Source organism: Dendrobates tinctorius, unplaced genomic scaffold (genome assembly GCF_039654945.1).
Source record: "Dendrobates tinctorius isolate UK_male_01 unplaced genomic scaffold, ASM3965494v1 ptg000043l, whole genome shotgun sequence".
Classification (NCBI taxonomy): domain Eukaryota; kingdom Metazoa; phylum Chordata; class Amphibia; order Anura; family Dendrobatidae; genus Dendrobates; species Dendrobates tinctorius.
In genome coordinates this window covers 17231740-17246748 of record NW_027361711.1, presented here as the reverse complement: position 1 = coordinate 17246748, position 15009 = coordinate 17231740, and positions in this window count along the sequence as shown.

The following is a 15009-nucleotide window of genomic DNA, read 5'->3' as shown; positions in this document are numbered from 1 at the left end:
CTGCGGTTTGACACCTCTACAATGGAGCAGGTGTGAAACCGTTGCGGGTTCTGCACAATGAAGTGACATGCTGCGGTTTTGAAACGCCTCCTGACAAAGAACGGCGAAACGCGCGTTGAGGCGGCAGGCGGGGGTTTATTTCATTCACATGTCAGTAATTTTTACTGATCCATGCACTTTACTCTTAAGGCTAATTGTTTACACCTTATGTGCTGTTTATATGCGGTCTAAATCAGACCTAACTATTTGGACATTAGGTGTTGCTTATATGCGGTTTAACATACTAGGGTACCTCTTAGGATGATTTCTTATTCCAGCCATATGCACTAATAGGCAACCTTTGTTTATTATTGCAATAATTCTTGTGCACTGTCACTTTATTATTATACTACTTATATGGGTCACCCTCCCAGGGCTGCGGGGTACTCAGTACCGGGCTGGTATCAGTGGGATGTGTCACAGTGGCGGTGACCCGGACCATGGCCCTGGGCGCCCAAGTAATAGGAAGAGATGTGAACGGTGAAATGTAGTTAAATGAACAGTTCGTGACGCCACCTGTGGTGTTCGGCAAGGGAGGTGTTAAGCTGATGCTGCAGACAGATCCTCTGGGACAGATGGTGTGGTGCAGCCAGGATGGTATATCCCTCCACAGGCAGGGCTGTTGTCCCAGGGCAGTGTAGATGTGGAGACACTTAGATGTTGTAGTGTTTGGCGCAGGGGATGTAGCAGTGCCAGGCGGACAGATGCAGGAAGGAATGGAGGACACCAGGGCATGTAGTTCCAAAGCTTTTCTCACAGTCTGTAGTGCCCGCTTCTGTGCCGTGTCCTCCGGGTCAGGGACTCAGTCAACCTCCAGGCAAGATGGAATGCTCCCTTCCACACTCCGCCAACTTATGTGCCTTTCCTGAACGTCTCCTCTATAGCGCCTTAAGTGTGAAGATCTCCTAGTACTGTGTTACACTGGAGTTCCTCCTGACAGATGTTCCCAAGAACTCTACTTGCACGGCAGACAGCTGTAGCCTGCTTCGGGGACTCTCTACTCCTAAGTCCCGGCTCTCTATCTGTATTGCTGTTGTGCCCTCAAGTCTTAGATGGGACTAGTGCATTTACAGCCCACTACTCCACCGGTGTCTGCTGCAGAACCATTAGCGTTCATACAACCTCGGGGACCGGGCCCCAGCCTTGCGCTTAGAACTTCTAGGCAGGGTTCTTCCTCTAACCCACGTCCTCTATGTTCCCTTTTACTCCTACGTTCCATACTTGTCTTTTCCCTTCTATGGAAGCTCAGGCTTCAGTTCAATGTCCTTCTCCTTCTTTCCTTTCCCGTGCTAGCTGGCTCAGGTCACTGAGGCAGCTGCAGCACTCCTTCCTCCATCCCTCTTCCAGGGATACCCACTCCTCCCGAGTGGCTTCCTCTCTCCTCTCCTTCTGACTGACTTGAACTCGAACTCTAATCCTGGAACTGTCCCGCTCTTATATATATATTCTGAACTCCACCCACCTCCCAGCACGTCTAGTGTTCCAAGCAGGGAACCACCAAAGGTGCTCTGCCTCTCTCTAAGCAAGGAGCCGCAATGTGGTTTTGCTGAACTACTCTATTGTGTGGGGTGCGAGTGTTGGAGCGTGGTCAGGAGCCCCCAACTTACCTGGATGGTGGGGCACCACACCTTAGAAGAAGGTGCAGTACCTCTGTGGTGACTGAGCCTCAGGGGCGCCACATATACATGGTTTAATCTAGATACAAATGGTCATGTATTGATACCCCATTTGTATGGATGAGGGTATATTTTTTAGGGTATTTTACCTATTACAGCTTTATGCACTACTAGATTAAGGCCCGATGCTATCGCATCGAGATGATAGTGACACACCTCTTGCCATGATAACCCTCAATACACACACACCTCCTCAACATACACTCCTCTCACCTTTCACCATCTCCACTCACATCCACTCACTCTTTCACTCCACATACGACCCTTTCTCTCACTCCGTCTCTCATACTCACACTGTCATCGTCGCTGCTCCATGATCCCCGACATCTTCTTCCGCCGGCGCCATCCTGGATCCCGACGTTGTCCACGCCGGCGACATGTTCTTGCGGCCATGCCATCTTGAGTATTCTGAAATCCTGCGAGTGGACATTAGTGGAGATAGTGAAAGGTGAGAGGAGTGTGTGTTGAGGAGTGGTGTGTAGAGGGTTAACATGGCAAGAGGTGTGCTGTGACGTCACCAGTTACAACTGGACGGAAGTTGTTACAACCCGGAAGCTGCTTAGCGCATTTATTATAGTAGATTAAGGCCCGATGCTATCGCATCGAGAGGATAGTGACACACCTCTTGCCATGTTAACCCTCAATACACACACCTCCTCAACACACCACGCCGCCTCAACACACACTCCTCTCACCTTTCACCATCTCCACTGACGTCCACTCACTCTTTCACTCCACATACGACCCTTTCTCTCACTCCGTCTCTCATACTCACACCGTCATCGTCGCTGCTCCACGATCCCCGACATCTTCTTCCGCCGGCGCCATCCTGGATCCCGACATTGTCCACGCCGGCGACATGTTCTTGCAGCCATGCCATCTTGAGTATTCTGAAATCCTGCGAGTGGACATTAGTGGAGATAGTGAAAGGTGAGAGGAGTGTGTGTTGAGGAGTGGTGTGTTGAGGGTTAACATGGCAAGAGGTGTGCTGTGACGTCACCGGTTACAACTGGACGGAAGTTGTTACAACCCGGAAGCTGCTTAGCGCATTTATTATAGTAGATTAAGGCCCGATGCTATCGCATCAGGAGGATAGTGACACACCTCTTGCCATGAGAACCCTCAACACACAGTCCTCCTCAACACACCACACCGCCTCAACACACACTCCTCTCACTTTTCACCATCTCCACTCACGTCCACTCAGTCTTTCACTCCACATACGACCCTTTCTCTCACTCCGTCTCTCATACTCACACCGTCATCGTCGCTGCTCCACGATCCCCGACATCTTCTTCCACCGGCGCCATCCTGGATCCCGACATTGTCCACGCCGGCGACATGTTCTTGCGGCCATGCCATCTTGAGTATTCTGAAATCCTGCGAGTGGACATTAGTGGAGATAGTGAAAGGTGAGAGGAGTGTGTGTTGAGGAGTGGTGTGTTGAGGGTTAACATGGCAAGAGGTGTGCTGTGACATCACCAGTTACAACTGGACGGAAGTTGTTACAACCTGGAAGCTGATTAGCGCATTTATTATAGTAGATTAAGGCCCGATGCTATCGCATCGGGAGGATAGTGACACACCTCTTGCCATGTGAACCCTCAACACACACTCCTCCTGAACACACCACACCGCCTCAACACACACTCCTCTCACCTTTCACCATCTCCACTCACGTCCACTCACTCTTTCACTCCACATATGACCCTTTCTCTCACTCCGTCTCTCATACTCACACCGTCATCATCGCTGCTCCACGTTCCCCGACATCTTCTTCCACCGGCGCCATCCTTGATCCCGACGTTGTCCACGCCGGCGACATGTTCTTGCGGCCACGCCATCTTGAGTATTCTCAAATCCTGCGAGTGGACATTAGTGGAGATAGTGAAAGGTGAGAGGAGTGTGTGTTGAGGAGTGGTGTGTTGAGGGTTAACATGGCAAGAGGTGTGCTGTGACGTCACCAGTTACAACTGGACGGAAGTTGTTACAACCTGGAAGCTGCTTAGCGCATTTATTATAGTAGATTAAGGCCAGATGCTATCGCATCGGGAGGATAGTGACACATCTCTTGCCATGTGAACCCTCAACACACACTCCTCCTGAACACACCACACCGCCTCAACACACACTCCTCTCACCTTTCACCATCTCCACTCACTCTTTCACTCCACATACGACCCTTTCTCTCACTCCGTCTCTCATACTCACACCGTCATCATCGCTGCTCCACGATCCCCGACATCTTCTTCCACCGGCGCCATCCTAAATCCCGACGTTGTCCACGCCGGCGACATGTTCTTGCGGCCACGCCATCTTGAGTATTCTAAAATCCTGCGACTGGACGTTAGTGGAGATAGTGAAAGGTGACAGGAGTGTGTGTTGAGGAGGAGTGGTGTGTTGAGGGTTAACATGGCAAGAGGTGTGCTGTGACGACATCACCAGTTACAACTGGACGGAAGTTGTTACAACCCGGAAGCTGCTTACCGCATTTATTATAGTAGATAGATGTATCACACCTATGTTTTTATGTGTATAAGATATTTACTTAGTGAGCCTCAAGAAGGACAGTATTACTGATGTATGTAAAGTGCTATTGAAATAATAGTACTCTATTAATAAATAAAAAATTAATTATTATTACCTAAGTTATGTAGGTATGTGTTAGCTATGTAGTTGAAATCTACGTATGTTTGCCTAAATTTTTTTTGTTTTTGCCTTTTTTTTTTTAATCTATATATACCTATACCTATGTATATTTTTATGGATTTAAATATGTCTATGACATATATGTGAAAGAGATAATTAGTGTAAGATATATCTATCTGCTTAAAATATTTATATATATAACATATATCAAGCTATGTATAGAAGTCTTAGAAGTCTATTATCTATATCTATTTAGAATGTAACTATTATTTATATATCTATATATCTATCAATTCCAGGACCAACTTAAATAGTTTAAAGTAAGACATTTTTGTAAACGACATTTCTAGTGAAGATTTTTGGGCTATTAGGTAGCAATTGTCCTTGAAGTGGTGTATCCACCACTTTGACCCTAACGTTGCTGCGTTGCTTTACTCGGGAGAATGCAACATACAATTGTCCATGGGCAAATACAGGTTCGGGCAAAAAAATTCCAACTCGATTGAGGGTCTGTCCTTGGGATTTGTTAATGGTCATAGCAAAAGCAGGTTTTAGAGGAAACTGTCGACGTTTTAATTTAAAAGGTAACCCAGTTTCTGAAGGACACAAATCGATGCGTGGAATAAACACAATGTCTCCTTCAGCTGAGCCAGTAATCACTTTAGCCTGTATGATGTTGCGGAGTAAGGCAATGACAATGAGGCGAGTGCCATTGCAGAGACCTTTCTTGGTGTTTAGGTTTCTTAATAGCATCACAATGGTGCCAATTTTAAGTTTTAAGAGATGTGATGGCATTCCTGATGGTGTCAGAGAGTTTAAAAATTCAACTGGGTAGTTTTCACATTCCTCTGCCTCATCAGCATCGACAGAATCATCACTTGTATATACAGTATAATCACCACTAATGCGATCCATTACTTTACAGTTCAGAAAATCGACATCATCATTTTTCGGACATAGTATAGCATGTGATGCAGCAGTGTCGAGGCATTGTTGGTCATTAACATCAATGCAAATATGGTCTCCAAAGATCTCGGTTACTATAGAGCCAGTGCAAAGCATGTCTGGAGGAATTTCAATTACATCCTCTCCAAGGTTATGTTCATTAGACAGCTCACCATTTCCAAGTTTAAGCAACCAAGTGCTGTATTCAGGATCAGTGGAGCGCATGTTGTTAATTAGCGGTAGTCTGGTAAAATGTTGCCAATGTTCTGAATATTTAATGCAGGAATCTACAATGTCTATTCTTGTTCCATGAGCGATGACGGGAAGACATTGTCTGAAGTCTCCTCCAAGAACAATAACTTTACCTCCAAATGGTGTTTTATTTTTTTCAGCAACATTTGTTGTCATGATGTCACGTAGAAGTCTATCTATCACATTCAATACATGTTTTTGGACCATAGTGCACTCATCAATAATAAAAAGTTTTGTACTCTGTAAATGTTTTCCTGCATTTGTATCGTTTTTAATCCTGGAAACAGATGTTTCGTTGATCGGAATAGGTATGCCATATAGAGAGTGGATTGTTCGGCCTCCTTGTATCAAGTTAGATGCTATTCCTGTAGTTGCTGCAGGTGACACAATTTCTCCTTGTCCTCTTAAATGATGTGTAAGTAGATGGTATAGGTAGGTCTTTCCACTGCCACCAGGTCCATCGAGAAAAAAGCACTTTGGTATTAAACTGCTATTTTGTAAAGCTTCAGTAATGACATCATAGGCAAAAAGTTGCTCCTGATTAAGACTTTCTTTCATCTCTGCAGCTTTTTTTAACTCATAATCCTTATCATATTGTTTAAGGAGTTGTTTAATATTTTTTGCTGGGCGTGGTAAATTATAATCAGCAAAAGTTTTTCCATGGACTATGAGGACATCTTGGACATCTTTCATAGCATATCCTTCACAATCGATACACTCTTCAGTGTTGCTGTGGTATGTATGACAATAGTCTTGTAAAAAATGGTCCTTAAATTCATTCCACAATTCAAGTGGATTACTGGGGGGGCCAAAAATACAGATATAAGCAAACATGTCTCTAAGTTGGGAAGGCATGTTAAGAATGCAAGGATCTGTTAAAGTATGTCTCCAGATGCTATCATCGAATAATAATCCAAGTGCTAACGCAGCATCCTTAAAGGTTTCATGCATAACTCCATTGACGGTTTTAATGCTGTCAAAACTGGTAGCAGCTTTTACATGCAGTAACAACAAACGTAAATAATAGCGTTCTTGGTCTTTCACACTAACAGTATACATTCTTCCAATAACTGTGAGACCCCCTCGTTTTCTTTGTTCCCATGTGCCTTGTTTCCAAACGTAGTGTTCTGGAATTTCGCGGTAGAAATAGTTATGTGCATTGTGGTCGATCTTATTAAAGTTGAAATACGCCATAAGTGTAGAATTGGAATTGAGCTTTTGATGGATGTTCTCTGCAGAGTCATTCTCATGAAAATAGAGTGGTTGAGAATTAGGCAGATGTACGGCTAGGCGAATGATGGCATGAGATTGTTTATGCATAGGAAAAGCAAATATCCTCCATGCAGCCTCAGGTGCACTAACATTTCTGGTATCCGTAAATTGGTGTGTTTCATCATGTTGGATGTTATTTTGGGAAATTTCAAGGTTGGCTTTGTCATGTCCTTTGTAAACGTATTTAAATAAATATTTTACACTTTGAATGGAAGCACATATTTCTACATTAATATGGCACTTGTATTTGGTGAGTAAAAATGGGTTATATGGAACTACCCATGAATTGTCAATCGTCGTAGAATGGTGTTCATATGTTTTGCCAATGGGTCTGCGGTAAGTGGGATAGCCATCCTTTTCTTTGATGGTATATGGTTGGTTTTGTTTTGGGAAACCTTTGCTACACTTTCCAAGATTCATACAGGGAGAATTAGGATTGTGTTCTCCAGAGGGACCATGAATCATGTGTTGAAGAACAATGTTATGGAGCTGAGGGTAGATTGTTTCATCAGGTATTTCAGCCCAGACTATATTGTCTATGTCCGCCTCAGTCCGTAATTTAGACAGGCTGTCAAGAATAATTAAAATATGAGCGTGTGGGAGACCACGCTTCTGAAATTCAATGACATGGACCATTGCAGTGACGTTTCCAAATAATCCACTGCTAATGTCTTTTAAGAGGGATTCCAGTTTAATTTTAAAGACACGTGCAACCAAGTCTGGTCTGTGTTCAACACGCTGCCACAGTTCTAATTGTGTAGTAATCTCATTCCACTTAGGATTACATGTCATGGTGATAAATAGATCTGGTCGACCATACTTTGTAACAATAGCCATAGCATCCTGGTAGCGCTGCTGCATGTTTCTTGGACTGCCTTCAAAAGAAGATGGTAAAATGACGGTTTTCCCAATAGGGATGCCCTTTTGAACCGATTTTTTGAGTAGATGTTCTTGAAGGAGGCAGTAATCCTCCACTTTTAAATCTTTTTGGTGTTTGCGGATGTAATGTAGGCGATTAGCTTCGATTTTGACATAAGCATCTACTAAATATTGCTGTGTTAGCTTACCACCATTGAGGAGTGGATTAAAGTAATTTCTGACAGATAACATATTGCAATAGTATTGGAGTTGAGTGATCCTCCTCGAACTTTTGCCTTGTTGTTTGAGTCCATCATGCCATCCTTGGTCTCCATAAGGGAAAAATATTGGATAGAGGAGGGCATCCAAATTGCTATGGAGAATACTAATTTGTTGTGTTTTTGGAGCTAAAGGGTTATGGGGATCAGGTTTTAAATGAATTAATATGTCTCTATTGAAAGGTGGCTCACCATTGTCATTTTGAAACACGACTGCTGCTTCACTGACAGTGGGATTATTGTAGCGTCGAGGGTCTTGAGTACGATCTTGTTTAATAGCCATAGTGATGTTTGGCATGACAGTTCCGTTTTGTAGAGATTTAATTTTTTCTTGTTCTTCCACATCACGTAACATTTGATAAGCTTCCACAAAAGGATTAATAGTTTGGATTTGAAGGGCAATAATGTTCATCAATGTAGGATGACATTTTTGATTTTCTTTACATCGTAAGCGTTGTTCGTTTGCGGTAGTGGTATCGAGAATGTAAAGTTGGGCAAATGCGCGTTGCTGGTCATCTGAGGGATGTAGTGTTCCAGTTCTATGATAGATCTGGCCATGTATGCGGAAACAGTATGGGCCATATCCAGGAGGTGGTGAAATATTTGCACCCATGGAGGCAAAAGCAAAGGAACTGTTAATACTTCGAATATTATCCATGAAATTTTTGCTAAATTCACTTTGCCCTTTCAGCAAACGTGTAAAGACATCAGGATATTGTAGTATGGGTACATGGACTTTACCCTTCTGACAGCAGAGCGTAAAGTTGTTATCAGAAGGTATCTCTGCTACAAAATGCAAAGCTTCGCAATGCTCACATACATGGGTCATGTCACCACAGCTGTGTTCGGTAATACTATTTTCATCATTAGTGAAAATGTGAGGTTGTAGTAGAAGTGCATGTCCAACCGATGGGGTGCGCCTAGTTTTGAGACCAACGTATATTTGTCTTGGTTGCACTTTCTGCGGGCTAACTGCAGCTTGTATGTGAAGAAACTGTGCGTTGGTATTGAATGGTGGTATTGATAGGGCAGAAACAGATTGCTGATTAGTTATGTCAGTGAACGGCATATAGGATGAAGTGTGGTAGTAACTTGTTCCACATGCTGATGTGGAAGCATCCTGTTGTGAGTCTAATAATAATGATGAGGAAGAGGCCGTCTGTTGTCGGCGGTGACGGCGTGCAGAGGCTTCTTCAGCCAATCTTATGGATTTAGAGTTAGGGGATTCGTGTGTGAGGCGACGGCGTTTATAAGCCTTAATCTTCTCAAGGCGATGGTGTTTTTCCTCAGGAGTCTCAATAGCACGGCGTTGTTTTTGTCGTAGTGCTAAAGCTGCTTTCCTTTCACTGGCATTGGCATACTTTTTGTTATGACTCATGTTGGCACAGGTAAAGGAGTCTATTTGGCAGTTATCTGGCAGTGAAGAAGGCGTCCTGGAGTATTGTAGAGTAAACAGATACTAATTGACCCTGTAATTGCCCAGCAGTAGTTATGAAGTGGTAGTGGCAAATTGGCCCTGTAGTTAGACACCGGCAGAGGAGCAAGGCAGCAGTAGTTATGGCGGTAGAGGCAAATTGGCCCTGTAATTAGACACCGGCAGAGGAGCAAGGCAGCAGTAGTTATGGCGGTAGAGGCAAATTGGCCCTGTAATTAGACACCAGCAGAGGAGCAATGCAGCAGTAGTTATTGCGGTAGAGGCAAATTGGCCCTGTAATTAGACACCGGCAGAGGAGCAAGGCAGCAGTAGTTATGGCGGTAGAGGCAAATTGGCCCTGTAATTAGACACCGGCAGAGGAGCAAGGTAGCAGTAGTTATGGCGGTAGAGGCAAATTAGCCCTGTAATTAGACACCGGCAGAGGAGCAAGGCAGCAGTAGTTATGGCGGTAGAGGCAAATTAGCCCTGTAATTAGACACCGGCAGAGGAGCAAGGCAGCAGTAGTTATGGCGGTAGAGGCAAATTGGCCCTGTAATTAGACACCGGCAGAGGAGCAAGGCAGCAGTAGTTATGGCGGTAGAGGCAAATTGGCCTTGTAATTAGACACCGGCAGTAAACAGGCAGATGACCAAAGCAGCAGTAGTTATGGCGATAGAGGCAAATTGGCCCTGTAATTAGACACTGGCAGAGGACAAAGGCAGCAGTAGTTATGGCAGTATAGGCAAATTGGCCCTGTAATTAGACACCGGCAGAGGACAAAGGCAGTAGTTATGGCGGTATAGGCAAATTGGTCCTGTAATTAGACACCGGCAGAGGAGCAAGGCAGCAGTAGTTATGGCGGTACAGGCAAATTGGTCCAGTAATTAGACACCGGCAGTAAACAGGCATAGGACCAAGGCAGCAGTAGTTATGGTGGTACAGGCAATGCCAAGCGTCCGCACAGCAAGTCGGCGTGAGGTAAATGACGCAATTTCACGAATGCAAGATGGCGTCGGCGAAATCTCGCGAGATTTCGCCGACGTCGTTAACACCTCTTGCCATGTTAACCCTCAACACACCACACCGCCTCAACGCACACTCCTCTCACCTTTCACCTCCACTCATGTCCACTCACTCTTTCACTCCACATACGTTCCTTTCTCTCACTCCGTTTCTCATACTCACACCGTCATCGTCGCTGCCCCGACATCTTCCTCCGCCGCCCCGATCCAGGATCCAGACGTTCTCCAGGCCGCCGACATGTTCTTGCGGGACACCATCTTGGATTTCGTGAAATCCCGCGATATTCAAGATAGCGTCGCCGCAACAACATGTCGCTGGCGTGGACGACATCGGGATCCAAAAAGATGGCGTCGGCGAAATCTCGCGAGATTACGCCGACGCCATTTTGGATCCCGAATCGCCCACGCCAGCGACATATTCTTGCGGGACGCCATCTTGGATGTCGTGAAGTCCCGCGATATTCAAGATGGCGTCGCCGCAACAACATGTCGCTGGCATGGGCGACATCGGGATCCAAAATGGCGTCGGCGTAATCTCACGAGATTTCGCCGACGCCATCTTTTTGGATCCCGATGTCGTCCACGCCAGCGACATATTGTTGCGGCGACGCCATCTTGAATCTCGCGGGACTTCACGACATCCAAGATGGCGTCCCGCTAGAACATGTCGGCGGCCTGGAGAACGTCTGGATCCTGGATCGCGGCGGCGGAGGAAGATGTCGGGGCAGCGACGATGACCGTGTGAGTATGAGAAACGGAGTGAGAGAAAGGAACGTATGTGGAGTGAAAGAGTGAGTGGACATGAGTGGAGGTGAAAGGTGAGAGGAGTGTGTGTTGAGGCGGTGTGGTGTGTTGAGGGTTAACATGTGCGTGTGTGTGTGGTGACGTCACCGGTTACAACTGGACGGAAGTTGTTACAACCGGAAGCTGGTTAGGGCATTTATTATTATAGATAAGGCACCCCTTTTTTTGCCATCGGTATGAATTTGTGCACTTTATTATGTATTTTTATTAAATTAATACTAGGTTATTGGCACTTTTTTATACAGTATTGGCACTATATTTATAAAAAAAATTTTCCTTTTTTGTGTCCATGTTTGGATTTGATACTCTGTGAATAATAATTGTGATGAAATTTTCCCCTTTTACCTGCTTGGTTAGCAGTATTTTTTGTATTGATTTTGCAATTTTGCTTAAATAAAAATATTTAAGTATAAAATAACTCTTGACCTTCCTTTGTTTGCCTGAATTTGACATTGGTGGATGGTTTTTGTGCTGTCATAAGTTATATGGAGATTTAAAATCCTTTTTGTGCCATTAAGAAGAAATTTATGTTTACCTAGTGGTGCTTTATGGCTGTGTGCACACGCTGCAAGATTCTGCTGCGGATTTTTCCATGCGGATTTTGCAAAATCCGCAGGTAAATCCGCAGGTCAATAGACCTGCGGTTTATCTGCGGATTAGCCTGCGGTTTTCACCTCCGGTTTGACACCTCTACAATGGAGCAGGGGTGAAACCGTTGCGGATTCTGCACAAAGAAGTGAAAATTCCACACCGTGTGCACTGCATTTTTTGTTTTCAATAGAAAATAAAGGTACTGTACACCGCAGCAAAAACTGCTGCGGATCCGCAGGGCCAAATCCGCTGCGGATCCGCAGCAGAATCCGCAGCGTGTGCACACACCCTCAACCTGTCCTTTCATTAGTTTGGCAGACAGAATGTCTTAAAATTAGGTAAATCCACCTCAGGTGAGCAACAGCACATGACAAATTACATATATTGAACAAAAACTAGACTAACATGCTGGACCAGTGTATGAAAAATAAAAGGTCATGCCAGATCACAGATGTCCGACTGGGCAGTTGTGAGAATACGTCTGTATTCCACTGCACTAGTTTCTGAGCCTCCTGTCACTGCTGTTTCATGACACTTTTACTAATCTTTCCCTTGTTTGCAGCCTCTTCCCGTGCCAGTGTCGGAGGGACCATAGAAGATAAGACCAGAGGCGGCTCTGTAACCATACATTCCTGGTTTTTCCATACCTTTAATAGATTGCCATGGTAAATGCAATATGTTTTGGTGGCCATGGGCTGATTTCTATTTTGGCCCTACCAGATCCGTAGCAATCTGCTGAAAAGGCACCTCTAAAACAAGCAATGCAACTAGTAGAAAACGGAAGACTGCTGTGGGTGCAGTCAGCTGACACTCAGGGATCGACTCACAAAAATTCTGAACCTTGACATAAACCCCGGGGCCAAAAGAACTGCAGCATAATCTGCTCTTGAGTTTTTTACCTCCCAGATGAGGCATCTCATGCACTGCCCGGCAGTGTGATTGGGGCACTACACACTGATCTATTATTTAGTCGCAGATTTTGTATAACAACTCCTGGTTGACGGCCATACAAAGAAAAACCACCTCTTCGCCAGGTTGCTTTGCCACCACATTTATCATTGCTACCCGTTCCCATGCCTGGGCTAGTCTGGAGTCCTGGATCTGAGCTGTCCCAAAAGTACCAAGGGTACTGTACTTCCAGCTCTGAAACACAGTGGGTTCAGAAAGTATTCAGACCCCTTTAAATTTTTCACTCTTTTTTCATTGCAGCCATTTGGTAAATTCAAAAAAGTTCTTTTTTTTCTCATTTAATGTACACTCTGCAACCCATCTTGACTGATAAAAAACAGAAATGTAGAAATTTTTGCAAATTTATTAAAAAAGAAAAACTGAAAAATCACATGGTCATAAGTATTAAGACCTTTGCTCAGACACTCATATTTAAGTCACATGCTGTCTATTTCCTTGTGATCCTCCTTGAGATGGTTCTACTCCTTCATTGGAGTACAGCTGTGTTTAATTAAAATGATAGGACTCTAATGGTAAAGTCACACACCTGTCTATATACAGTAAGACCTCACAGCTTACAGTGCATGTCAGACCAAATGAGAATCATGAGGTCAAAGGAACTGCCCAAGTAGCTCAGAGACAGAATTGTGGCAAGGCACAGATCTGGCCAAGGTTACAAAAGAATTTCTGAAGTACTCAAGGTTCCTGCGAGCACAGTGGCCTCCATAATCCTTAAATGGAAGAAGTTTGGGACCACCAGAAATCTTCCTAGACCTGGCTGTTCAGCCAAACTGAGCAATCATGGGAGAAGAACCTTGCAGAGAGAGGTAAAGAAGAACCCAAAGATCACTGTGGCTGACTTCCACAGATGCAGGAAGGAGATGGGAGAAAGTTCCATAAAGTCAACTATCACTGCAGCCCTCCACCAGTCGGGCCTTTATGGCAGAGTGACCTAATGGAAGCCTGTCCTCAGTGCTAGACATATGAAAGCCCGCATAGAGTTTACTAAAAAAACACACGAGGGACTCTCAGAGTCCCAGACTATGAGTAATAAGATTCTCTGGTCTGATGAGACGAAGATAAAACGTTTTGGTGATAATTCTAAGTGGTATGTGTGGAGAAAACCAGGCACTGCTCGTCACCTGCTCAATACAATGCCAACACTGAAACATTGTGGTCGCAGCATCATGCTATGGGGGTGTTTTTCAGCTGCAGGGACAGGATGAATGGTTGCAATTGAAGTAAACATGAATGTGGCCAAGTACAGAGATATATTGGATGAAAACCTCTTCCAGAGTGCACTGGACCTCAGACCTCTCCCATAGAGACCAGAAGAGGGCAAGTCTTTTCTCAACACAGTCCCGTATGGAAGGGTCTTTACCACTCCCACTGTATGTTTTATCTCCCCTCACAGGATGGAAAAGGTAAACTCCACTATTGGATACTCTTGGAGATCCCCATGTATACAAACAAACCGATATTCTAACCTTAAGGCTGCGTTCACACGTTGAGGTTTCTTCGCATTTTCGCGGTGGTTTTTACCACGCGATTTTGCCGCAAAAACGCAAAAAAAAGCATCCCATGCAATCCTTTGGGATTCCGCAATGCTGTGCTAATGCTGCGGATTTTCCCACGGCAGAATCGCATTGTGGAAAAATACGCAGCATGCTCATTAATTTGCAGAATCGAGACGATTCCGCCCACATAGGAATGCATTGTTTTGCTTACTTTCCGCATCTGGCTGTGCCCACCATGCGAAAAGTAAGCAGAACATTTGCGGATGGTACCCACGGTCTGGAGGAGAGGAGACTGTCCTCCGGGTTCTGGGTACCATATCCCTGTAAAAAATAGAATTAAAATAAAAAAATCAGGTTATATTCACCTTCCGACGTCCCACGCAATGTCCCCAGGCATCAGCGATACATGCGGCAGCTCCCGTTCCCAGTGATGCTTTGCAAAATGACCTTTGCTGTCATCGCGTCTCGCGATGCAGTAGCTGTCTCTCGAGACCGCGACGTCAAAAAAGGTCATTGCCGCAATGCATCACTGGGAACGGGACCTGCCGGAGCATCACGGAGGCCTGGGGACGCTGTGCGACGGAGGGTGAATATAACACGATTTTTTATTTTTTTTTATTATTTTTAACATTAGATCTTTTTACTTGGAAAACGCTAGCATTCTGCAAGCTAATTACGCTTGCAAATCGCTAGTTTTTCTGCGGGAAAATTGCGGGAATTTAAAATGCGATTTTCCCACAGAAT